The sequence below is a fragment of the Ornithorhynchus anatinus genome, chromosome X1 (genome assembly GCF_004115215.2).
Source record: "Ornithorhynchus anatinus isolate Pmale09 chromosome X1, mOrnAna1.pri.v4, whole genome shotgun sequence".
Classification (NCBI taxonomy): domain Eukaryota; kingdom Metazoa; phylum Chordata; class Mammalia; order Monotremata; family Ornithorhynchidae; genus Ornithorhynchus; species Ornithorhynchus anatinus.
In genome coordinates this window covers 22429870-22455455 of record NC_041749.1, presented here as the reverse complement: position 1 = coordinate 22455455, position 25586 = coordinate 22429870, and the positions used below count along the sequence as shown (strand labels likewise).

General features: G+C 41.7%; 1 protein-coding gene across 6 annotated transcripts in view; it reads left to right on the top strand.

Annotated features, from left to right (window-relative positions):
• TENM2 (teneurin transmembrane protein 2) overlaps window positions 1-25586 on the top strand; it is a 1066718-nt gene that overhangs the window by 644929 nt on the left and 396203 nt on the right. The gene's annotated exons all lie outside the window — the stretch shown is intronic.

The window sequence follows — 25586 nt, the reverse complement described above, 5'->3', positions numbered from 1 at the left end:
TTCCTCACTCCATCCTCAAGGAAGGGACAACTGGGGTAATGACCTCTGGCACTGCCAGTTAGGGAGCCTCATAGCTCGTGGCAACCAGATTCCAAATATGGTTGCTGAGCAGGGCAGCGGAAGAGGAGGAAGCAAAGGACCATTGGGGACTCTGGGACTTTGGTCCACATGCCCTCCTTCTGCCATTCTGCGTGGTGGCCCCTCCATGAAATGCTGGATTTGGTCTGGGATGTCTGAAGTTGTGCAACTCAAAGCTTCCCAGAGTCCCATCCGGGGAGGAAGGGAGGCAGTAGCCACACTACCCACAATCTTGGAGATTTGCCCTGTTGACCACAGTGCTCCCCTAGAGGCAACCATCAACCCTTCCCCACTCTACCTTGTCCCACACCTAACTCCTATATTAATAAAAACTACAAAATCCCTAGTGATATTCAATGTATCTTAGCCAGGTAATGTTAGAAGTATCTGATATTAGCATTTTCACCACAACTCATAATGAAATGTTCAATACCTTGGGGTTGAAAAAGCACAGACGGGGTATGAGTTTGTATGTAAATGGGTGCTACCTGCAAATTAGGCAGACATAGTGATGGCAAGTAATCTGGGGCAAATGAAGAACAACATATTAGGTCTATAGATTGTGACATTAACCAACATTATCATTAAGAAAATTCATTTCCAAAATACCCTTCTTCCATCTGGTCACTGCATACTGATGCACAGAGTCCAGAATCTTTTAATTTAAAAAAAATTATTATTATTAGCAGCAGTGGTATTTACTTAACACATACCGCATGCTGAAAAAAAGATGAATACTCGGCACTAGGGAATATTCAAATAGAAGCAAGAGATGTGGTTCCTGGCCTCCAGGAGCAGATAATATTTTAGCTCATCACATCAAGGATCATGGTTTTTATATTGTGTTTGTAGAATAAGATCAGACTTTTTTATGTTTTATCTATTTCGAATAAAATTTCCAATTAAGAATATGTCTACCAAATCTACTATATTGTACTCTCCCAAGAACTTAGTACAGTGCTCTGCAGAAGTAAGTGCTCAATAAATACAGTTGATTAATTGATTGATTCTTCATTGTAACTGATCCCAAAGTAAGCTGTTTGCATTTCAGATGAATTTAAATTCTGAACTACTACTTAGGAGTTTTAGTTTTTTTCTCAGACTGAACTGAACCACAAAACATAATTGACTCACTGGAAAGTATGCCTTCTTGGGTCGTTGCAGTATTCTGCTGGTGAGAATAAAACACATTCCAAATATTTTAAGATCATTACACATGCTTTTCTAGTGGGCAACATATGCCTTTCTTGAAAGCATTTAATGGAATATTTTTCCTCCTGTATCTTCTGAACATTTAAACAAGCTCTTCTAGATTTTCTATCAGTGTGACAAAACAGTTGTGTTCATTTGAATAACTGTAGGTTCATCGTAGTGCAACTAATGATGTCTGAACAAGGTTCAGAGCTGTCATCTTCCATTTTCTAGCGATAAGACTGACAGTTTCTAGAATATCAAATGCTATGTGGACTTGTTCATTCCATGGAAGTGTTGAAGGTTTAACCCTGTAAATATAGAGAAATTACAATGACTGTTTGGAATACTATGATGCACATTCAGCACATGTCCTATATGGGAAGGCTTATGCTTCTGTGGTGTTTGAGATCTTGTTGATTGACGTAAAGATTAAATGTAGTGAATCTGCTGCACCTGCCTATTAACAGATTATTCATCTTGTTTACAGTGAGACCAGTTGAGCCTGCCTTAGGATCTCTGTTTTTGCAGATGGTAAGCATCACAGCCAACCAAGATGCTTATCTGGTATGCTCCAAAGTTTCCAATGAGTTACACAGGATAAGAATTTAGCCCCTTGGGGATTGTAGATCTTACATTACAGTATCTAGTAAGTTTTTACTTTGAGGACTGAGATTTTCCCTAACCTTCTGGTTAAATGAACCAAAAAATGGGTCAGCCTAATCTTCAGAGAGAACTCGCAACTGAAGGTAATCAGGCTTTCACATAAAAAGAGGTTGAAAATATGGCATAGGAGAAATGTAGATAGCCATTACGCATAATTTTTTCATTGAAAAAAGATGAGGGCAAAATATGAATTTAAATATTTAGCTAGTTCAGTTCTGTAAAGGTGAAGCTAAAACAAAGGATAGTGGTCTTTAGCCGTAGAAGAGAACACTTTAAATCTAATTTTGGCCCTCTCTTATCCTAATTCTGTAGTTATTTGTTTTGTCCCATGTGGCCAGTGTCAGATGGCCTCTTCACACACTCTTTTCTGAACCAGACTTGACAGGCTCAGTGGTGCGATTTAATGAGACCCTGTCTTTTTCAAACTACTGGGGCTATCATAGCATCATGTCCTTAAATTTTAATTTTAATGCTGGATTTTCTAGCTACCCATTAAGCTTGGGTTCCATGCAGCTAACTGATTTAGAACAATAGATGGACTCAAGTAAGCAGAAGAATGTCATTTGGAGAATGAGTCATCTATATCTATGCAGTGAAATGCAGTGGTAGAAGCTTCTTAATCAGATGACTTCTAGTAATATGGAAACATCTCTTTCTTCCACAGAGATTGCATAGCAATCCCCTGCAAAAATGGATAAGTTGATTCATCTTCTCTAATTTTGAACATGTGGGTTTTTGTGTTTGGTTTTGTTTTTTTTAAAAAAAGTCACATCAGGGATGATTTCCATTTTCTGAGAGTTGATGCAGATTCATGTTCCTTATCAGGGATGCCTTGGGTTATCTGGTTAGCCTAGGTTAGCTGGACAATGCACTGTGTGACTTTGGGCAAGTCACTTAACTTCTCTGTGCCTCAGTTACCCTATCTGTAAAATGAGGATTAGGATTGCGAGCCCCACCTGGGACAACCTGATCACCTATATCCCCCCTCCCAGCACTTAGAACAGTGCTTTGCACATAGTTAGCGCTTAACAAATACCATCATTATTATTATTAATGCACCTGGAAGTCTTGATGCCTTACTAGTCAGGCTGCGGATTTTCTTTCCAACCTGCTTGAAAGAAGGCCAGGTTTTCATCTTGATTAATGACAAAATATCACCTGTCATGACTCTCCATTTTCATTTAGAAACATAAATGAAAATCCTCCTTACCATCAGGTTTAAAGTACTCATTCACCTTGCCCTCTGACCTTACTGCTCTCCTACCACAACTCTGTTCTCACACTTCACTCCTTTATGCCAACCTACTCACTGTCCCTTGATCTCATCTATCTCACCAGCAGCCTCTTGCCCACATCCTGCCTCTGGCCTGGAATGCCCTCCCTCTTCATATCTGACAGACAATTACTCTTCCCACCTTCAAAATCTATTTGGCTCCCTTTATTCACCCCTCCCTCAGCCCCATCGCACTTACGTACCTATCCATAATCTATTTATACTAATGTCTGTCTCCCCTCTAGACTGTAAACTCATTGTGGGCAGAGAACATTTCGACCAACTCTGTTCTATTGTTACTTTGTGCTTTCCTAAGTGCTTAGTACAGTGCTCTGCACATTGTAAGTGCTCAATAAATACGATCGAATGATTGATTGATCAGAATTATCTTCCTCTTCTATAAATGGAGAAGCCATTTAAGTGGGCTCCATTCAAAACCTCATTTCATAGGACAGGTTTTATTTTTGTAACTGGACACTTGCCATCCGGTATTATGCCTACTGTCACAGATGATACAGTCAGTGTTGGACTTCGCCTAGAGAGAGCTAGGCAACGGGAAAGAGCGACCCCTCCCTCCATCAATGTTGCGAGGCTATTGCTATTCTTGCAGTCAGTGATGGAACATGGTGGGACACCTAATCAGTGTGGCTTGCTGAAATTGTCCATGTACCTGGTAGGAGACAGCTTGGAGGGCCTCCTCTGGACCAGACTGAGGTGTCTCCAGCAACATGACCTCTCTCTCTCTCTCTTGAGCTGGGGCCTGTATAATCCACTCACTGCACTGGGTCAGGTCTTCTTTGTGTCAAAGAAAACCCTGCACTAAGAGCAGAAATCTGGTCTCCTTAGAAGAGCAAGGCCAGGGCTGGGTTATAGAAGGGACAGAGAAGTGGAGTAAGGCAAAAGAAGTCAGAAGAGGACAGGAGGGAAAAGAAAATGAGGAAAAAGAGGAATGGTAAAGCAAAGAAGGGGAAGGAGGTGTGGGTTGGAGGAATTTTCATCAATCAATGATATTTATTAAGCACTTACCTTGTGAAGAACACTGCACTGAGTGCTTGGGAGAGGGCAAAATAATGGAATTGGTAGACAGTGCTCCCCATGACCCGCGACTGTCCAAATCACAGCCTAAAGCAACACAGTTTCTCTGCCAACTCAGCCCAGCCCATCAGAAAACACTGGGGGTCAACTGGGAAATGAGCATTCAGTGGCAGTGGTTGCCATGGCTGGGACTCCATCGTTGTTATCTCCACCAAAGTAGAGGAGGAGCAAAGAAAGAGGCTTCCATGCTCCACTTCCCTTGTTCCATTTTGAGTTAGCAACCCAATCAGTCAATCAGTGGCTTTTATTGAGCATATGCAGAGCACTGCAACCTCCCTTTCCACCACTCTTCCAAAATCAGGATCCTATTGGAGGATTTTCAAGTGGCAGGATGGAACCCTAAATTTTCTGATGGTCTCCTTGTTTGGGCAAACCAGGGTCTTCTCCGTGGGCAACTGGCGTTTGCTTGCGGACAAGGCATTTAATCAATCAATCAATCAATAATTTTTATTGAGTGTTTACTGCATTCAGAACACTTTACCAAACACTTGGGAGAGTACAATACAACAGAGTTGGTAGGCACATTCCCTGCCCACAATGAGCTAAATATGCCTGATGATCTTGGTGCTTTTCATCACATTTGAGTTAAAGGTGAGCCCACATATCTTGTGGAATAGGCACGAAAATGCTTTTGGACAAAGTTCTACCCATTTTTATGGGCTATCTGGAAGGCGGGAATGGAAAAAAATTCACCTTTCATCCAGGCTACCATTTATCAGCATTCTACTTATAGATCCTTGGGCATAAAGGAAAGAGGGTTTAATCTGGGCCAGAAAAGATTTACCACCCCTGAAGAGAGACCTTGACCCACCCCATAGAATTTTCCCCACTGGAGCTCAGGAGTGAAAGGGGAGAGTAAACTTTAGGCTGTGAGCATGCTGTGGTCAGGGAATGTGTTTGTTTATTGCTATATTATACTCTCCCAAGAGTATAGTACAGTGCTCTGCACACAGTAAGTGCTCAGTAAATATGATTGACCGGATGAATGCATGAGACCGAACACCCTGAGAGGCAAGGAGCATGTCTAATTACTCCCTGTGCCTTCTCTCCCAGAGCTTAATGTAGCACTCTGCCCACAGTAAGCACTTTAATAAATGTAATTACTACTATATGACTAGGGGTCTTTGTCGTGACCCAGCCTGTGGCTTGCCACTAAAGGCAGGGCGAGGCCCACAGAGTGCAGTGTGTGGAAAAAAGCCACTGCCCTCACCCAAGCAGTGGGGTGAGCAACTCAAAGAAGTGGAAGAGGCAGGCATCTCCACTGCGCAGGTGCTGGGCCTGCCTGAACAGCGGAGAGAGGGAGAAGTGTGGGCTCGTCAGAGAAGTGGCAAAGCCAGGAATTCCTATGTGTCAGCAGGCAGCCTGTGGCTGCGGGCAAGGCTCTGGCAGGTGGTATTGAGGAAGCTGATCCACAGGGACCCTTGGGCGATTTGTTGATTGCAGCAGTATTGGGTTTCTCCAGTCATTCCTCAGATAGCCTGAGCAGCTCTGAGGAGCCCCTTTAGTTCAACCGTGCTGCAGTTCTACTGGGCTCCAGGCCAAGGCCACACCACTCTATTTGGCTTTGGAACCCAACGGCTTAGACTACGACTTTCTCTGAGAGTCAGATCAGAGAGTGGCACTGCAGCAGAAGTAAAGGGACTTGTGCTCCTCAGGTTTCCCTGCCAGCCACTCTCTTGTCCTACCCAGCACCTTTAATTCCATCTATCAGTGGCAATTATCGAGGCCTTACGCTGTGCACTGATTCAGCTCAGGGTTGGAGTTTGGATCTTGGCGTCCCTTGATGTTCTGGACCTGCTTTGGACTGACTCTCCCAGCTGCTGTGGGGAAGGCTGTCCCCTCTCCGGGATGCTGTAATATGTTCAAATAAATCAAGAGTTACACCTACACGGACTATAAATACAGTCTGTGTATCGTATTATTTTATAGTATTTTGTTAAGCACTTACTATGTGCCAAGCTCCGTGTTAAGCACTGGGGTAAATGCAAGATCATCGGGTTGGACACAGTCCATGACCCATATGGGCCTCACAGCTTTAATCCCCATTTTACAGATGAGATAACTGAGGCACAGAGAAATGAAATGACTTAGCCAAGATCACACAGCAGACATGTGGCAGAGCGGGGGTTAGAATCCGGATCCTCTGACTCCCAGGCCCATGCTCTTCCCATGAGGCCATGCTGCTTCTCCAAGCCCTTTGCAGCATTTGTATTACATCCCTTTCCAAGGCTACTCAGAAGGGGTACTGGCAAATGGCCACTCATTTCCATAGGACTTTAGGCTAGGATTTAGGGATCCGATTTTCTACGAGAAGCAGCATGGCTTAATGAGAGGGAGCCTGGCCTAGTGGAAAGAGTATGAGTCTGAAAGTCAGAGGACCTGGGTTCTCATCCCGGCTCTGCCACTTGCCTGATGGATGACTTTGGCAAATCATTTAACTTCTCTGTGCCTCAGTTTCCTCACCTGTAAAATGGGGATAAGATACCTGTTCTCCCTTCTTCTTAGGCTGCAAGCCATACGAGGGAGAAAGAGTGTGTTGTACCTGGTTATCTTCTAACTACCCTAGCACTCCAGGTAGCATTCGACACATAGTAAGCACTTAACAAATATCATTACTATTATTATTGTTATTCATTCATTCATTCAGTTGTATTTATTGAGTGATGACTGTGTGCAGAGCACTGTACTAAACGCTTGAAATGTATTGTTATTATTAGTATTAGTTTAGTTTACAGCTGGACTGTCCCATGACTGGTATGGAGTCAGCACCAATCAACCAATTAGTGGTATTTATTGAGCACTTAGAATGTGCACTGACTGTAGTAAGTGCTTGAGAGAGTACAATACAACTGAATTAACAGATAAGCTATAATGAGCTGGCAGTATAGAGGCGGAGACGTACTTTAATATGAATAAATAAGTAATGTATAACATATCATTTAAAGATATGTAGATCAGTGCTGTGTGGGACTGGTGGTGGGTGAATATCAAATAATAATAATAGTAATTATAGTACTTGGTAAATGCTTACTATGTGACAAGCACTGTTCTAAGCACTTGGGTAGATACAAGGTAAGCAGATTGTTGGTAATCAGGTTGTTCCTATGTGGGGCTCACAGTTTTCATCCCCATTTTACAGATGAGGTAACTGAAGCTCAGAGAAGTTAAGTGACTTGCCCAAAGTCACCCAGCTGACAAGCGGTGGAGCTGGGATTAGAACCCATGACCTCTGACTCCCAAGCCTGTGCTCTTGCCATTAGGCCATTCTGCTTCTCAAATGTCCAAAGGTCACAGATCCAGTGCATAACACCAACTACGTTTTCATTTGGAATACCTTATTTTCCCTCCAAGCCTCCCTCTACTGCAGTTTCTACCTCTGGGTTCTGAGGCCTGGAAGCAGCAACTTTTTCAGTGGGTTCTGGGAGGGAACACAGTAGTTTTGGGGCATGTGGACAGTCAGAATTTCATGGATAAATGCTTGGCTTCAGACAGAATTAGAAAGATTTAAACAAAATGGCATCCACGTGACCTCACCACATGACACTCTGGGTTGGCATAGCATATGTGACATCAAATTCATTGCAAGATCTAGGATTTATGAGTGCCATTGCTGGCCACATTGGGGATGAGGAAAGAACAGCCTTCTGTCCAGAGGATATGCACTTGAGTTGTTTTTGCAAAAGGGTAATGCTAAGATAGCTACAATTTTTTGACTCCACCAATGTGTACCAAAAATCTCACATATAAATAATACCCCCACTGACATAGTAACATCAGGTCTTGCAACCTCTTATAGTCTCCATACATATGCTCAAATGTTCTGGATGTGCATCAGTCAATTGTATTTATTGAGCTCTTCTGTGTCCTGAGCACTATAAATAAGTGCTTGAGTACTGTGGGTAGGGAATGTGACTACCAACTCTATTATGTTGTAATTTCCCAAGTGCTTAGACTAGGGCTCTGCACATAGTAAGAGCCCATTAAATATGATTGATTTATTGAGAGTACAATATAGCTGAGTTGGTAGACATACACCCTGCCCACAACAAGCTTATGGTTTACAGGGGGTCACAGACATTAATATAAGTAAGTGTTGTGGATATGTACATAAGGACTGTGAGGTTGAGAGGGGAGGTGAATAAAGAATACAAATCCATGCACAGAAGCAACACAGAAGGAACGGGGAAAGACGAAATGAGGGCTTTGGAGGATGCCTTTTGGAGGATATATGTTTTTAATAAGGCTTTGAAGGTGGGAAGAGTGATTTTCTTTCCAATGTGAAAAGGGAGGGCATTCTAGGCCAGAAGCAGGACATGGACGATAGGTCAGCAGTGAGGTAGACGAGCTTGAGGTACTGTGAGTAAGTTGGCATTAGAGAAGCAAAGTGAACTGGCTGGGTTGTAGTAGGTAAAGGTAGGTAAAAGTGGGGGCAAAGTTATTCAGTGTTTTGAAGCCGATGGTAACGAGTTTCTGGTTAATGCTAATGTGGATGGGCAACCACTGGAGAATCTTGAGGAGTGGGGAAACATGGACTGTGTGGTTTTGTAGAAAAATAATCTGGACAGCAAATTAACGTATGGACTGGAGTGGGGAGAGATGGGAGGCAGGGAGGTCAACAAGGAGGCTGATGCAGTAATCAAGGCTGATAGGATAAATGTTTGGACTAAAGTGGTAGACATTTGGATGGAACAGAAAGGGTGGTTTTATCAGTGTTGTTAAGGTTGAATATGTAGGTTGAATGAGAGAGATGAGTCGAGGATATCATCAAGGTTACTGGCTTGTGATACAGGGAGAATGGGGTGCTTTCTACAGTGATGGGAAAGTCAGGGGGAGCACAAGGTTTGGGGGGGAAAATAAGGAGTTCTCTTTTGGACATGTTAAGTTTGCGGTGTCGGCAGGACATCTAAATAGAGATGTCCTGAAGGCAAAAGGAAATGCAAGACTGCAGAGAAAGGAGAGAAATCAGGGTTGGAGATGTAAATTTGGGAATCATCCTCATAGGGATGATAGTTGAAGCCATGGAATTGAAAGAATTTTCCAAGAGAGTGGGTGCAGATGGTGAATAGAAAGGGACTCAGAATTACAGTTTGGGGGTGGAAGGCAGAGGAGGACCCCACCAAAGAGATTCAGAAGGAGCAGCCAGAGTCCATCTCCCCCGATTAGACTGTAAACCCGTCAAACGGCAGGGACTGTCTCTATCCGTTGCCGACTTGTTCATTCCAAGCGCTTAGTACAGTGCTCTGCACTTAGTAAGTGCTCAATAAATACTATTGAATGAATGAAAGGAGGAGAACCAGAAGAAGACAGGATCAATGAAGTCAAAGTTGGATAATATTTCCAAGAGAATGGGGTAGTTGACAGCATCTAAGGCAACTGAGAGGTTGAGGAGGATTAGGATGGAGAAGAGGACGTATACATCCCCTCATATAGACATTCATAAGTCTATCCACAAAATATTTTCAATCAATAAATGATATTTATTGAATGCATACTGTGGGCACAACACTGTGCTAAGCACTTGGAAAAGTACAGTACAATAGATTTGTTAGACATGATCCCTGCCCAGAAGGAGGTTACATTCTACAATATTATTAATAGCAATGATAAAAATAATAGTCATAATGAAATTTGTGAAACGCTTACTATGTGTCAATAGGATCGAACACAGTCCCTGACCCACATGGGACTAATAGTTTTAGGGAGAGGAAAAACAGGATTTAATCCCTATTTAACAGATGAGGAAACTGAGGCAAAGAAAAGTCAAGTGTCATGCCGTCTCCAATTTAGAGAAGCAGCAGTGGAAAGAGCCCGGGCTTTGGAGTTAGAGGTCGTGGGTTCGAATCCCGACTCTGCCACTTGTCAGCTGTGTGACTGTGGGCAAGTCACTTCACTTCTCTGTGCCTCAGTTCCCTCATCTGGAAAATGGGGATGAAGACTGTGAGCCCCACGTGGGACAACCTGATTCCCCTGTTTCTACCCCGGCACTTAGAACAGTGCTCAGCACATAGTAAGCACTTAACAAATACCAACATTATTATTATTGCACAGTAGACAAGTGGTAAATCTAGAATATACTAATATACACTAATATGAACTGTTAACCCCTGAACCTGTTACCTCTACCCATGTTTAGCCTTCCATCATTCTTTGTATTATAATTTATTTATTGATTTATCTATCGTTTTCTGTTGGCAGAGCTAACATTCAGCATCAGGAGCTTGTTGTTTTTGTCTTATGCTGTCGAGTCATTTCCAACCCATAGCAACTCCATTAATACATCTCTCCCAGAATGCTCCACTTCCATCTGCAATCGTTCTGGTAGTGTATCCATAGAATATTTTTGGTAAAAATACAGAACTGGTTTACCATCCCCTCTTTCCGCTCAGTAAACCTGAGTCTCCGCACTCGAGTCTCTCCCATGCTACTGCTGCCCAGCACAGGTGAGTTTTGACTTGTAACAGATGGCCTTCCACTCACTTGCCACTGCCCAAGCTAAGAATGGAATGGATATGCCTCTGCTTGACTCTCTCTCCCATAGTTGTGACTGGTAGAGTACTGGAAATTCTCCAGGAGCAACCTTGAGAGGTGGCATCAGAAGCTACACGGGTGAAAATGGTGACATCAAAGAGTTCTCTCTTCTCATTAGATAGGTGGTCATCCAGTAGCAAGTATTTATTCTCTTTTAGCTGCCCCAAGCTGTTTTTCTCTAGCTGTTCCATTCACTTTCGAAGTCATTTTCATTGTTCATTTTGTCCCAAGTACAAGTAGCTGTCACTTCCTACTCTTGGTCACCGCTTTTGACAGATCTCTTTTAAAGTGATCTTAATCTTTGACCATCTGCTTCATCTTGGTGATATTCATTTAAAGACCAGTTCTGCAAGATTTTAGTTATTTGCCCAGCTACAAGGGATCCCTCTTGAATACGATATAATCACCACAAATGGCAGGGAATTTAAGCTATTCCCCATCAAATTTAATGCTATTTTCCCATGTCAGACTCCTGAAGAGTGCTTCTAGAACCTGTGCAGACAGCTTTGGGAAAATTGTATTGCCTTGATGACCACTTTTCCATATGTTACTACATCACAGATCTTTTTACAATGTTATCTTGGTGAAGCACTCATTCTTCATCACCGGCAGCAGTTCAGTGTAAGCCAGTTGATTGCAGTATCATTCAAGGTTTTGAAAACAGTGTTGAATTCAACGGAGTCAAAAGCCTTCTAATCTATGAATGCATAGGACAGAGGTTTTTGGTATTCCTGTGATTTCTTGGTCACTTGACAAATTGCCTGGATATGGTCCCCTGTCAAGAATCCACAGCATAATCTTGCTTTTCTGTGCATCCCCGCTTAAGTAAGTTGTTCTCTATGCAACTGAAGAGAAGATGTGTAAAGACCTTGGGACCTGTGTGACACCAGGGTGATGGGCCAGCAATTGTAGAGCTCAGTTCATCAATCTTTTTATTTATTTATTAATTATTAAGCACTGGGGAAAGTACAATCAAAATAGTCAAGGTGATCCTTGCCTTCAAGGAGGATGCCATCTAGAGGACTTCCAAATAATCATTTTTCGGAGCAGTATTGTTTTCAATCAATCAGTGGTATTTATTGAATACTGTACTAAGTGTTTAGGAAAGTATAGTACAGGAGAGTTGGTAGATATGTTTCCTACCCACAAGGTGCTTATAATCTAGTGGAGGAGCTTACAGTCTAGAGGCCTTTTCCACAGTTTTGGATTTGTGCTGTTCTGCATAAATTCACTTAACCCCTGAGCAGAAGCTTTGGGAAGAAAGGGGATTGTAGAAACGTAAATTGTTTTTAGCACACCTGCCAAAACTGAGTTTTCCTATGGCAGAAGAAGAAATTAAAAATAATAGTCATTTGAAAACAAGGCAAAAATCATTATAATAACTCTAGGATTGCTCACATTTTGGACCTGAACGACTTGAAGGGAAGCAGTGTAGAGAATGAATAGCTTCACAGTTGGATAAGAAGTTTTGAGCCAAGTTCAGATCTTTAAGGAAATAATCTTATTAGTTCCCTCTTATTAAGTAAGATTCTGCAGTGTGTAGACTTTGAACATCTGTGATAAAAAGTAGGACTTGTCAAACAGCTCACAGCTCATAGTGAAAAGGTTGAACTTTGTTGGTTTAGATCATCCAATCCAAATGCAAACATGTTTCTAAGCTTCTGTTTGCATACTCTTGGAGGAAAAAAAAGACTTCTACATTTTCTTCAGCTCTGACACTAATGGCATTCCAATCCGTGGCAGTTCTGATATAGTGAAATTGTGGTATTAAAGAAAATACTTTTTTTTCCATTATGGGAAAAATTGCATAGTGATTTGAAATCTAAAGCATTCTATTTTTACGGTTTGGGGCCCATTACTTTGCATTTTACTAATGGTCCATGAGCTTTCAATGCGTTTGCAGGTACTTCTCCTCATTGACCCCTAATAATTGAAGTTGTAACGCTGAAATTTTGACAGCTTTGTTGTTTTCAGAGCTTCGAGGGTTGATGTCAGGCTTACAGGATTATTGCACTCCAGGAATACTTTACTACATAATCAAGGAGAAGGTCAAGAGAGGTGGGGAGAGAAAAAGCTCTAATTAAATCATGAAGGGCCAACTTCTGCCCTTAGACACACAGATGCAAGTTCAAGAAGAGTTGCGAATGTAGGTCTCAGGGCAATGATTGGTCCATCGTCTGAATCCACATTTACAGCCATGAACGAAAGAGCAAATTGCCATTAAAGTCAGTATCTTCTTGTGTAACTGTTCTCTTTCTTTGGCCTTGCCCTGGTATTAAAGCCTTCTGAAAGCAAACAAAGGAGATGGCATTAGAACAAAGAGCATAATTAGAATAAGGAAAACAGAAGGTAGAGTTTTTTCCTTATTATCTTTGTAAACTCTGAGTGATTTTGCCCTTTTTCTGCACTCTTGGGTCGGTAATATCATGGGAATTAGATCCTGGAATTTGTGGGAGAACTGTCTAGTTCACACTTATAAAATCTTTTAAGAGCAGCAATTCTTAAATCAAATTTACTTTGCTGTGATCTAATGAACCCCACTAGGAAGAGTAAAATTGATTGTGGTTTTGATTTTCTGGCTAATGCCAACTAGGAAAAAAGTTAATGCTTTTCCATCGAGTCAGATTCCTTGGGATTTGTGTGCGAGCTAGCACCATGCTCCATGACAGCATTGGACGGCCACATTGCTGTCTAGGTGCGGACGACGATAGGCAGGGGGCTTGCCGGAGCAGACATCAGTCCCTGGCTGTTTGCTTCCTCCAGCCTGTAGATCAGGACCTAGAAGTCATCAGTATTTTGAGGTCAAGGAGTGCCAAGCAAATCTTCCTCTGCTGCACTTCAGTGTGACAGTTTAGTGACATAACGCAGGAAAACAGGTGAAAAGAAAAAGGCAATAATGCGTTTTGACAACCAGTAAGGATGATAGGTACCGAAAGAACAACCGAAAGGCTTTCGGGAGAGTGCTCAGTCTGCTGACAAAGAACTGCTGACAACCTCCCAGCAATCCGTACCACTGGGAGTTTCTTCTGTACGAGGCAGGCCTGCTGCAGCCGGAGGCGGGGAGATGCTGTGAGGTAATGGGTCCCACAAGGCATCTACCTTAACGGTAGTTTCTGAAAACTTAGCGCATTTAACTGCTTCGCTTCAGGTTGATCTTTTCCTTAAGATTCTGAAAAAAGCTTATGTCTCAGGTAATGTTGCTACCAAGACCTTCTTCCTTTTGGATTGCAGAGAGGAGCAAGCTTCACTTCTCACCTGTTGAGGCAGGAGAGATCCCAGTTTTCTGCTGTCCCATGGTGGAACTTCTGCTTAGTCAGCCCTGATTTCTCACACTGGTCCTTCTCTTTCTCCACTTTGACTACATCTAAATTGTTTCTAACAGAGCATCCCATAAGATGCTCTGAAATTTAGATCAGGTTTTTATTTTTATTGTGCACTCCAAAGCACTTACTATAGTACTCACCATTCAGAAGATGCTCGACAAATGCTTTTGATGGATTAGTTGGCAAAACATAGCAATAGACAGACAGGACAGTGAAAGGAAAAAAACTGATCCAAGATCAGGAACAGGTTTGGGATTCCATCGTTCCATGGAGGTCTTGAATGAAGCCGATTTGGGCTAGTTTTCTTTTCTGAAGTTTGGAAGCAAATCTGTTCAGCTGCAAAGAATTACTGTTTGAAGAGAACTGAAGAAATGAAAGGTCCTTACTTCTAGATTGTAAGCTTCCTGTGGGCAGGGAAAGGGTCTGACAACACTGTTGTATTATATCCTCTACCAAGTGCTTAGAACAGCGCTCTGCACACAGTAAACACTCAGTAAATTCATTCAATAGTATTTATTGAGCGCTTACTATTCATTCATTCAATAGTATTTATTGAGCGCTTACTATGTGCAGAGCACTGTACTAAGCGCTTGGGATGAACAAGTCGGCAACAGATAGAGACAGTCCCTGCCGTTTGACGGGCTTACAGTCTAACGGGGGAGACGGACAGACAAGAACAATGGCAATAAACAGCGTCAAGGGGAAGAACATCTCGTAAAAACAATGGCAACTAAATAGAATCGAGGCGATGTACAATTCATTAACAAAATAAATAGGGTAACGAAAATATATACAGTTGAGTGGACGAGTACAGTGCTGTGGGGAGCTTACTATGTGCAGAGCACTTTACTAAGCACTTGGAATGTACAATTCAAGAACAGATAGAGACAATTCCTGCTAAATCCAGTCAATTGATCGACTGATTGATAGGGAAGATTCAAGTCAGTTCAGGAGAATAAAGAAGGGACAGACGAATGAAGGGAAGCTTCACTTTCCACCAGAAGCTCTGTGAACAAGGTTTGTTTCTGTACGAGCAATAACTCCAGTCTCTCACTCAGTGTTTTTTAAATAGTCTGCTTATAGAAATGAAAAACACAGTAAGGCAAGTAACTGAAGCATAGCCTTCTATTATTAATCTGCAGCCCAGACAGCTTTCTTTCACTGTATACTTTCTATATTTCCCTAGAACAGGTATTTGAACCCCTTTTATGCAGAACACTGTAGGGCTTCCTAAGCTGACAACTAGTATAGGATTTCTAAATTGAGCAAGTGCTGAATTTTTAAATTACCAAACCTCAGTGGTTGTAATTGCTTTCAACAACTCCAAATTACAGTGCAGGAAAGCAACAGATGTGTTTTCTTATTACTCCAGGAATCTAAAATATTGATATCGGGAAGAGATTAACTTCTGAATTTTGAGGTACATATATGTTGGTAGCCATTTCTGTCCTATTTCCTTGTTTTCTCTTTTTCTGTTATGATATTTTGGATGTGAAGAAAGCTAAAAGTCCATGACACCCTAGGCTAGTCAGTGAAGGCTTTTAAAAAGCCGTGCAGTGAAATCTGTCTAAAAAGGTCTCTACCAGTCTATGGGGACCAATTGCTAATGCATCTAATGCACATTTGATCTATACAGATGATTTTTCTTTATCCCTGGAGTGATCTCTACAAACACTTTGGTTTTACATGATGCCAAACCTAGGTAGCCTGCAGGAAAATAAATAGCAATTTAACACATTCAGGCATCAATCCCAGTGACGAAAAGTATCATGCAGACTCCTCTGTGTGTGTTTTCCATCTGGGTTACAAGACATAATAAAAGCTTAATTTTTAGAGTATTCTTCCTCCTAGTGACATTTCCTTCGGAGCGCTTTAAGGTCAAGGGAGAATGGGCGAGGTATTGATTTTTTTAAAAAAAGAATAAGAAAGTAACTCTTTGCTGGAGGATTCCATTGGCATCAAAAGAGATAGATCCTACTAAGCTCATTTTAGAGAGAGACATGCAACCCCATGAAACCTGTCCGGAACTGCCTCAAGTCAGAAGGGTGGCCATTCAGCTGGAAATTTGGTTTTCAACTGATCAGTTTCCTTTCAGGTACTGCTACGGTACCTGATGCTTTCCTGTTTGATACTTTTGTTCTTAAACACCCAGGCTCTGAGCCTTGACTCCTGCTGCCAAGTCCCCCAGTACAGCTCAGAAGCCACAGCCATGTTTGTTCGGTAGGAACAGGGATTAGAACTCAGTGGCACAATGACACTGGAGCAGTGGAGCGGCTCAGAGGCCCTCCTACCCCAAAGTTCAAAACCCTATGAAACTTATCAAGCTTCAATTGTCAATCATCAAAAGGAGAAGCAATGAGGCCCTGTGGAAAGAGCATGGGCCTGGGATTCAGAGGACCAATCAGTCAATCGATCATATTTACTTACTGTGTGCAGAGCACTGGACTAAGCACTTGGGAGTGTACAGTATAACAGAGTTGGTAGACATGTTCCCTGTGCAAAATGAGATTACAGTCTAGACATTAATAAATTAAATTAATTCAATTACAGATAGGTACCTAAGTGCTGTGGGGATAAGGTAAGTGTGAATTAAAGGTGCAAATCCTAGTGCTAGGGCAAGGGCAACATAGTAGGGAGTGGGAAAAGAAGAAACGAGGGTTTAGACAGAAGACCTCTTGGAGTAGGTGTGTTTTTTAATAAGGCTTTGAAGGTTGGCAAAGTGAACGCCTCTCAGATACGAAGAGGGAGGTAGTTCCAGCCCAGGGGCAAGATGTGGGCAAGAAGTCAGAGACGAGATAGATGAGATCGAGGTACAGTAAACAGGATGACATTAGAGGAGGAACACGTGCGGACTGTGTTGTAGTAGGAAATCAGGGTGGAGAGGGCATGGTGACTGCATGTTTTAAAACCAAAGGCAAGGAGTTTCTGTTTAATGTGGAGGTGGAAGGGCAACCACTGGGGGTTCATGAGGAGTGGGGAAACATGGACTGTACAGTTTTGTACAAAAATGATCCAGGTGGCACAGTGAAGTATGGGCTGAAGTGGAAAGAGACAGGAGGCAGGGATTCCGCAAGGGGGCTGGTGCAGTAATCAAATCGGATAAGTGTTTGGATTAATATACTAGCAGTTTGGATGGAGAGAAAAGAATGGATTTTAGTGATGTTGTGAAGGTTGAACTGACAAGATTTAGTGACAGATTAAATATGTGAAGGGTTGAATGAAGGAGATTCATTTTTATTCATATATACATTTCTTCAATTGTATTTATTGAGCACTTAATGTGTGCAAAGCACTGTACTAAGCATTTGGAGAGTACAGTATAACACCAGACACATTCCTGCCCACAATCAGTTCACAGTCTAGAGGGGAAGATCTAGAGGGGGAGACAGATATTAATAAAAATAAATTATGATATATACATATGTGCCGTGGGGATGGGAGGGAGGATGAGTGAAGGAGCAAGCTAGAGTGACACAGGAGGGAGTGGGAGAAGAGGAGAAGCAGGCCTAGTCAGGGAAGGCTTCCTGGAGGAGATATGCCTTCAATAAAATTTTGAAGTGGGGGAGAAAAATTATCAGTCTGCCATGAGAACAGGGAGCATTCCAGGCCAGAGGTAGGATATGGGTGAGAGGACGGCTGCAAGATAGAAGAGATTGAAGTACAGTGATTAGATTAGCATTAGAGGAACAAGGAGATGAGTTGAAGTCCTGAGTTCTTATTCTGCCTTTATCTCATCAATCAATCAATGGTATCTATTGAGTGCTTATTATGTGTAGAGCACTGCACGAAGCACTTGGGAGAGCACAATAGACAGAGTGGGAAGTCACATTTTCTGCCCACATCTTCCTGGATCCTCACATCTGCCAAACTAACTCTCTTCCCCTCTTCAAAACCCTACTGAGAGCTCACCTCCTCCAGGAGGCCTTTCCAGACTAAGCCCTCCCTTTCCCTCTGTCCCTCCTCCCCTCCCCATTGCCACTACTCCCTCCCTCTGCTCTACCCCCTTCCCATCCCACAGCACTTGTGTATATTAGTGTATTAATTATTGCTCTATTTTATTAATGATGTGTATATATCTATGATTTTATTTTGGGTGGTACTGATGCCTGTCTACTTTTTTTTTCCTGTCTGCCTCCCCTTTTAGATTGTGAGCCCGTTGCTGGGCAGGGATTGTCTCTATCTGTTGTTGAATTGTACATTCCAAGCGTTTAGTACAGTGCTCGGCACACAGTAAGCGCTCAATTAATATGAATGAATGAATGAATGAATGAATGAATGAATGAAAGTTTACGAAAGTTTACAGTTTAGAATATGTTGCAGTGTGAACTGGGGCAAGTCACTTCTTTGTGCGTTAGTTATCTCAAGTGTAAAATGGGGATTAAGACTGGGAGCCACATGTGAGTCATGGACTGTATCCAACTGTATTGTCTTATATCTATCCCAGTGATTAGTGCAGTATCTGGCACATTGTAAACATTTAACGAATGCCATTAAAAAAATTCTGCAAAAATCTTATGTATCTGTCCCTGTGACACCATTTCATACATAATATAACATAAATTGAATTTTGGGAACCGTTGGTGGAGTGTAACATATCCCAAAAGACTGGTGATTGGGATAGGCTTTCATTTCTAGAGATCTAGTAAAGCACTTGTTACTTCAGGAAACATTGTTAATCTTGGAGTCAGTGAAGCCATTCTCCCCGACGGCCCTCAAGACTTCATAGGTGCTCTGGGATACCAGTGTGTATTACACCTGAGTAGCATACAAACTAGGACAAAAAGGAATATAAGATACATGTTGACCCCTTTGTGGAAAATTCATATGAGTCTGAAAGGTCGCCCCCCCAAAAATGTCCAGTAAACTCCATCAATCCAAGCTGACTATTTAGAATGCAGCCCTCTGATTCTAAACTTTTTAGTAGCCCAAATTGTCCTGTTTATTTTTTTTCCTCCGAGGACCTCGAGGTAATATTGCCTTCAAGTGAACATACAGAAGTACCGGCTGTATAAGAGGGAAATGATAGGCTTAATGTTGGCTAATTTGATAGGTATGATGGAGGAAAAAATAAGAGAAAGTGTTAACTTAATGAAGCAAAATTCCATCAAGTATTAGAAAGTGATTAACTGTGATCTGTGCAGTGAATAAAGCAGAGCTATGTTACAACTTGATTTGACTGAAGCATTGCAGAAGAACTTATAGTTCATGTTTCAACTGGAAAAATAGCTTTAGGCAGTGATGTAATATACCTTAATTTGAAGGGAGGGTCAGGCTGCTGTACAAGAACTGGAAAATACAGAGGTGCGTGCAGTTCTAATTCATAAAATGCCAGCAGTCAATCAAGTGGCTGTATCAGTATGGGAATATACAGATATCTGTAGCATTTCAGAAAGAAATGTAGGGAGAATCATAACCAATGGAAGGTGGAGCAAACAATTATAGAAGAGACATGAATAAGTTGAATTTGTTCAACAGCAGAGGAGGCATTCTCTTGGCTCCTGGAAGTTGTTCATTCAATCGCATTTATTGAGCGCTTACTATGTGCAGAGCACTGTACTAAACACTTGGAAAGTACAATTCAGCAATAGAGACAATCCCTACCCAACAACGGGCTCACAATCTAGAAGGGGGAAGCAGACAACAAAACAAAACAAGTTTTATAAAAAGGAGTTGGCTGGGTTGCTTGTATATGTATTTATCATTGAAAATGTGTTTGTTCAAGGAATTAGTAGCCTTCTAAGTTTCCCCCCTGCCTTCCTAAGAAGATTGGCAATTTTGACAATGAGACGAGGTTTATTCCTGGATCTTTTTCATTATAATCAAGATTTAGATCAGATTTAAAGTTGAATGTGTGTCAGGATAGTGATATTCTAAAGGAAATTACCAAGGAAGGTTGTGGGATTTTTTTAATGGTGTTTCTTGAGTGCTTACTACGTGCCAGGCACTGAAGCAAACCCTGGAATAAGTATGAGCTAATCAGCTAGGTCACAGTCCATAGGGCTCACAGTGTTAACCCCCATTTTACAGATAAATTAACTGAGGCACAGAGAAGTCAAGGGATTTGCCCAAGGTCACACATCAGGCAAGTGACAGAGCCAGGGTTAGAACCAAGGTACTTCTGCTCTCTCCAAGAGACCACAGTGCTTCTTTTCTTTCCAAACCATTAGGAATAGCATAGGAAATCATCTTTCTTGGATGGAGTAAGCCAATCATAAAAGTAAACCCTGGACCATATATCCAGCACCTAAAAAAGTCAGGGAACATAAACTGGAAAAGATATAGAGAGGGCAACTAAGATGATCAGGAGAATAAAGAAGTTTCCAGGTGAGGTCAGATCGTAAGGATTAGGACTTTTCAATCACTCCCCACTCAGCCTTCCCTTTTCCAAGCTAAATTCCCCAAAATCATAAAAGAAATGGATAGGGTTGAAAACAATTGCTGTTCATCAAATCCTGCAACAACAGGACAAGGGAGCACCAAGTGAAGCTTGAAAGTAGCACAGGCGAAACAAACGAAAAGAAACATTTCTTCACACAGCAGGTGGCAAGCATATGGAATTCATTACCTCAGGAAGTGTACGAGCCAAAAATATCAGCAGGTTTAAGAGGGGTTTGGATAGATTCATGCACAAGTAGACCATAATGGTTATTAGAGAGAAATTTAGGGATGTTGGTGCATTCCTACACATTAGGATAGATGTTAAAAAGAAGGACTTTGCCATTGTTAGAACTAGACTACTCTGTGGGATGAACCATTTATCTGACCTGTTAATGCCCTTGCTTATGTTCTTAAATCAAGGTGGAATCTAATGGAAATCCGACAACCGGTCTAAAAGTTATCTAATATCATCTGCCTCCTCTTCAGTTTGTTTATCCGGAGCAGTAGTGTTTGGAGGTAGAAGTAAAAGAGGAAAGGATCTTTTAGGAATACATTGAGCAGAGTAAGAAAGAAAGATTAAGAAGAAAGTTTCCCTCGACCTAGTGTATTAATGAAATGGTTGCAGGAAAGGTAACTGTAATGATGTTTAAAAGGAAGGTAGAATTAAAAGGAGGAGGGCGGAGTTTGGGGTTCTGGTCATTGAATCAGTGGAAGTTTTAGAGGCTGAATGTGGTTTTTTTTTTCTCTGCCTTTAGGCTTTACAAAATTATTTTCATATCTGGGTAAAGTTACAGGAAAGAGGAAAGGGAAGGGGAGATAGTAATAATAATAATAATGTATTTGTTAAGCACTTACTATGTGCAGAGCACTGTTTTAAGCACTGGGGTAGATCCAGGGTAATAAGGTTGTCCCACACGAGGCTCACATTCTTAATCCCCATTTTATAGATGAGGGAACTGAGGCACAGATAAGTGAAGTGACTTGCCCACAATCACACAGCTGACAAGTGGCAGAGCCGGAATATGAACCCATGACCTCTGACTCCCAAGCCCGGGCTCTTTCCACTGAGCCACGCTGCTTCTCTAGCAGTAGTAGTAATAATATTTATTAAGTGCTTACTGTTTGCACAGCACTGTATTAAGCACTGGGAGAGAATACCGAGGTGGGAATTAGATATGGTAGACTGATGACTTCTTGGAAGACCTTTCCAGTAAAATCCATGAAAACAGAACCATGTTTACAAGAAACTTTAGGAGGCAAAGGTTTTGATGAAATAAATGTCTCCACTCCCCTTAAGAAATCTCGTGTCTTTATATTCCATCTAAGGTCTTCACTGTACTTCCGGAGAAGTGATACAAGTTGGGCTTTGATCCTAAAGAAAAAAAGTGGACAAACAACTCTAGCAATCTAATGTCTGCTTGTAATAATAATGTTGGTATTTGTTAAGCACTTACTATGTGCAGAGCACTGTTCTAAGCACTGGGGTATATTCAGGGTAATCAGGTTGTCCCACGTGAGGCTCACAGTTAATCCCCATTTTACAGATGAGGTAACTGAGGCACCGAGAAGTTAAGTGACTTGCCCACAGTCACACAGCTGACAAGTGGCAGAGCTGGGATTCAAACCCATGACCTCTGACTCCCAAGCCCAGGCTTTTTCCACTGAGCCATGCTGCTTCTCAGTCCTTGTACAGTCCTCTTCAATGGGCAAAATGGATATGAGTGCTCAATACTCTGCAACTATGGAAGAGATATATAAATGTTTCTTATATTTAATTTGCATCTAGCAGAGCTGCTGATCATAGATAGTAGCTTAATTTTTATCGATTCTTTGAGTGCGCTCTAGGTTGGCCACTGAGGGCTGGCAAGAATTCTGGACACTTTTTTTAAGACCCCCCCCACCCAATACATTTATTCAATAAATGAATAGTAATGATGACTCTTAAAATATTTTAAAAACTTGTGTATTTACTGTGTGGGAACACATAGTGTTTCTATTTCCATTCCTAGCAGCACTCATATATGTAGATGGATATATCTATCTATATATATATGTACTCATATATAATATACTCAAAAACAGTGATAGAAATAAAGGTACTATCTAGGATCTGCTAGATGTAAATTCAATATAGGAAACATTTACATATCTATTCCACAGTTGCAGAGTATATTTGTGTATTTAATCAGCTAGCTAAGAAGGCACTGTGCTCACTTTAATCATGGAGCTAGCAACAGATTTAATATGTCAGGGGCATCACATGAGTAAACACATGAAAACATTGTTTATGATTATTCTCAGAACCTGTATAATTACTGGGCTGTTAAAAATTAAAATGCCAGATATAAGGGTGTCCGGAACCAAATCAGTACTGGTCAGGGAATAGAGAGGCTGAAAACTGGATTGTCTAAAACTGAATGTCTGATAAGCTTGATGCAGTCGGGGCAGTACACTTGTTATATGGTATTCTTCCAAGTCCTTCGTACAGTGCACTGCACACAGTAAGGGTTCAATAAATAGGATTGAATGAATGAATAAATACTATTAAATGTTTGAATGGACAACCTAGTGGAATGCCTATATTTTTCCCAAACATTTCTGATGAATACAATGTGCTTCCACAATGATAGCTTACTATTTTTAGGAATGATCTGATTCTCCTTTCAAAGAAACAAATTTTCTATTGCTCCACCAATGTCAGGGGCAGGAAGGGAATTGTTAATCCAGGGAGCTGTTCCTCTGAGTTTCATTGCATTGCTTCTCCTCTACCACTGTGAATTGTGATTAGCCAATTCCAGGGTTTGCTGTTCGAGACATACCTTCCTTCATGGGACCTCAGAGTCAGGATGGATTAAGTCATTAGAAAGGACAACTATTTTTTAAAAATGCCAACCCAGAAGCAGAATTTTATGGATTCTGCTAAAGAAATACCTGCTCCCTTCTTTCTTTTCAGTGTCTAGGAGCAGTGTGTTCTAGTGGAAAGAGCAGGGGTCCAGATTATGATTCTGGCTTTACCGCTTGCTTGCTATGTAACTTTGGGCAATTCACTGCACCTTTCTGTGCCTCGGTATCCTCCTCTGTAAAAAGGGGATTGAATAGCTGCTGTCTCTCCATTTTAGGATATGAGCTCTCTATGAGACAGGGATTGCTGTGTCCAACCTGATTATTTGGAAACTATACTGGCACTTAGAACAGTGCTTGGCACATAGTATGTGCTTAACAAATACCGCAATTGATATTAGTAGTATTAATCCCATTTGGGCTAGATTTTTGATGAGTTAACATGCTCCCTCAAGTTAAATGCTCACCTCTGGGAGCCTGGCTAATGCATCAGTCAATCATATTTATTGAGTGTTTATTAATAATAATAATAATAAATAATTATGGTATTTGTTAAGCGCCTACTACGTGCTGAGCACTGTTCTAAACTCCAGGGTAGATACAAGGTAATCAGGTTCTCCCACGTGGGGCTCACAGTCTTAATCCCCATTTTTCAGGTGAGGTAACTGAGGCACAGAGAAGTTAAGTGACTTGCCCACGTCTCATAGCTGACAAGTGGCAGATCCGGGATTAGAACCCACATCCTATGACTCCCAAGCCCGTGCTCTTGCCACTAGGCCAAGATGCTTCTCTATAGGCCCTGCTCCTTACTGTGTGCAGAGCACGGTACTAAGCGCTTGGGAGAATATGGTATGACAGAGTCCGGGGCATAGGCAAGGTGTGTGTTACTGAAATCTATTAAAAGTTTTTGAAGAGCGAGTTCATCTCTCTCTTGGGTAACTGTTAAATCCAGGGACTACTTGGTTCACCCTTGGTTCAGATAAAAGGCTCTGTTAGCTGTGACTTCAGTTCTGGGAGCTCCTCTGAGCCCTCCCATTTGCCTCTGACCTCCCTTCTTGGCAACAACCCTTCCTGTGAAGAGAAACTGGGGCAGCTGGGTCATGAGCCATTGAATGTCTTCTGAAATCCAACAGGGAGAAGCTATAGCAAGTAGTGCAAGGGACACGTAATCTCCTAACACTAAATAGCTCCCCAAACTCCAGTGGCTGAAGGATTTCCCAAACTATAACTTGACCTTTTCCTTCTTAGCCTTCTCTCTCTGAATTTCACTCTGCTGGTTTTTAGGAAACATTCTTTTCCACTCAGCTGGTTTTACACAGTATCCACTTCTGAGGTTACTTGGTTTGTAATTTATGAGTCGGGACACACCTCAAAGTGCTTTTGTTTCCTCTGAAAAGCAGTTGAATCAGGAAAGGAAGAGAGAAATATATGGGAACGGGTTTAATTGCCTCCATGAGGATGCTTAGTAATCAGGATGACAGTGTGTGTTTTCCAAAGCCTAGAGCTGATATAAATAATGTAATGTACCTTACTTTGTGTGGGCTTGCAGAGGAATGCTGATGTAGAAAAAGCCAAACTGGGATATGAAACCCCAGCCCCCGGCATGGCCTTTAAAATACTTTTATTGAAAGGTAGTTTTAAAAGTACAGCACAGTGCTCTCCTGTGCTTCTTAGGTGGGAATCAAGAGAAAGCCTGTGGAGAGATAGCTTTGAAGCAGTCTGCCACGTGTGGCCAAGTGCAAGATTAAGTAGCATGGATTTGGTTTAGCCCAGACGTATTGAGCTAATGATGGTTTAATTTTTTCTTGCCTTCCTAAACCCTCAAGGAAAAGGACTGATCTCTCAGGGCCCCAGAAGTCCAGGTAAGTGTGAAGATATTACTGGAAAGATATGACTCGCTTCCTCACAGCCTAGATAAAAGCTGTTCTCACTAGCCTTTTTGAGATTCTTGCCTTAATAGTACTAGTAAAATGTGCTGAATTGTCTAGCAAACCCCCAGATGAAAACAATGAAACACAAACTTTTTTAAAGGAGCATTTGAAATACTGTCTCTCCTCCCCCAGAGGGGTGGGGGAGGAAAGGAGGAGGAGAAGGCGAAGAGGTAAAAAAGGGCCACTCGCTATTCATTGCCAGGAAGGAAAGCAAAGATATGCCATACCAGTGATCTAATGTAAGTCTGAGACAGCTTCAAGATCACAGATCCCATTTGGAAT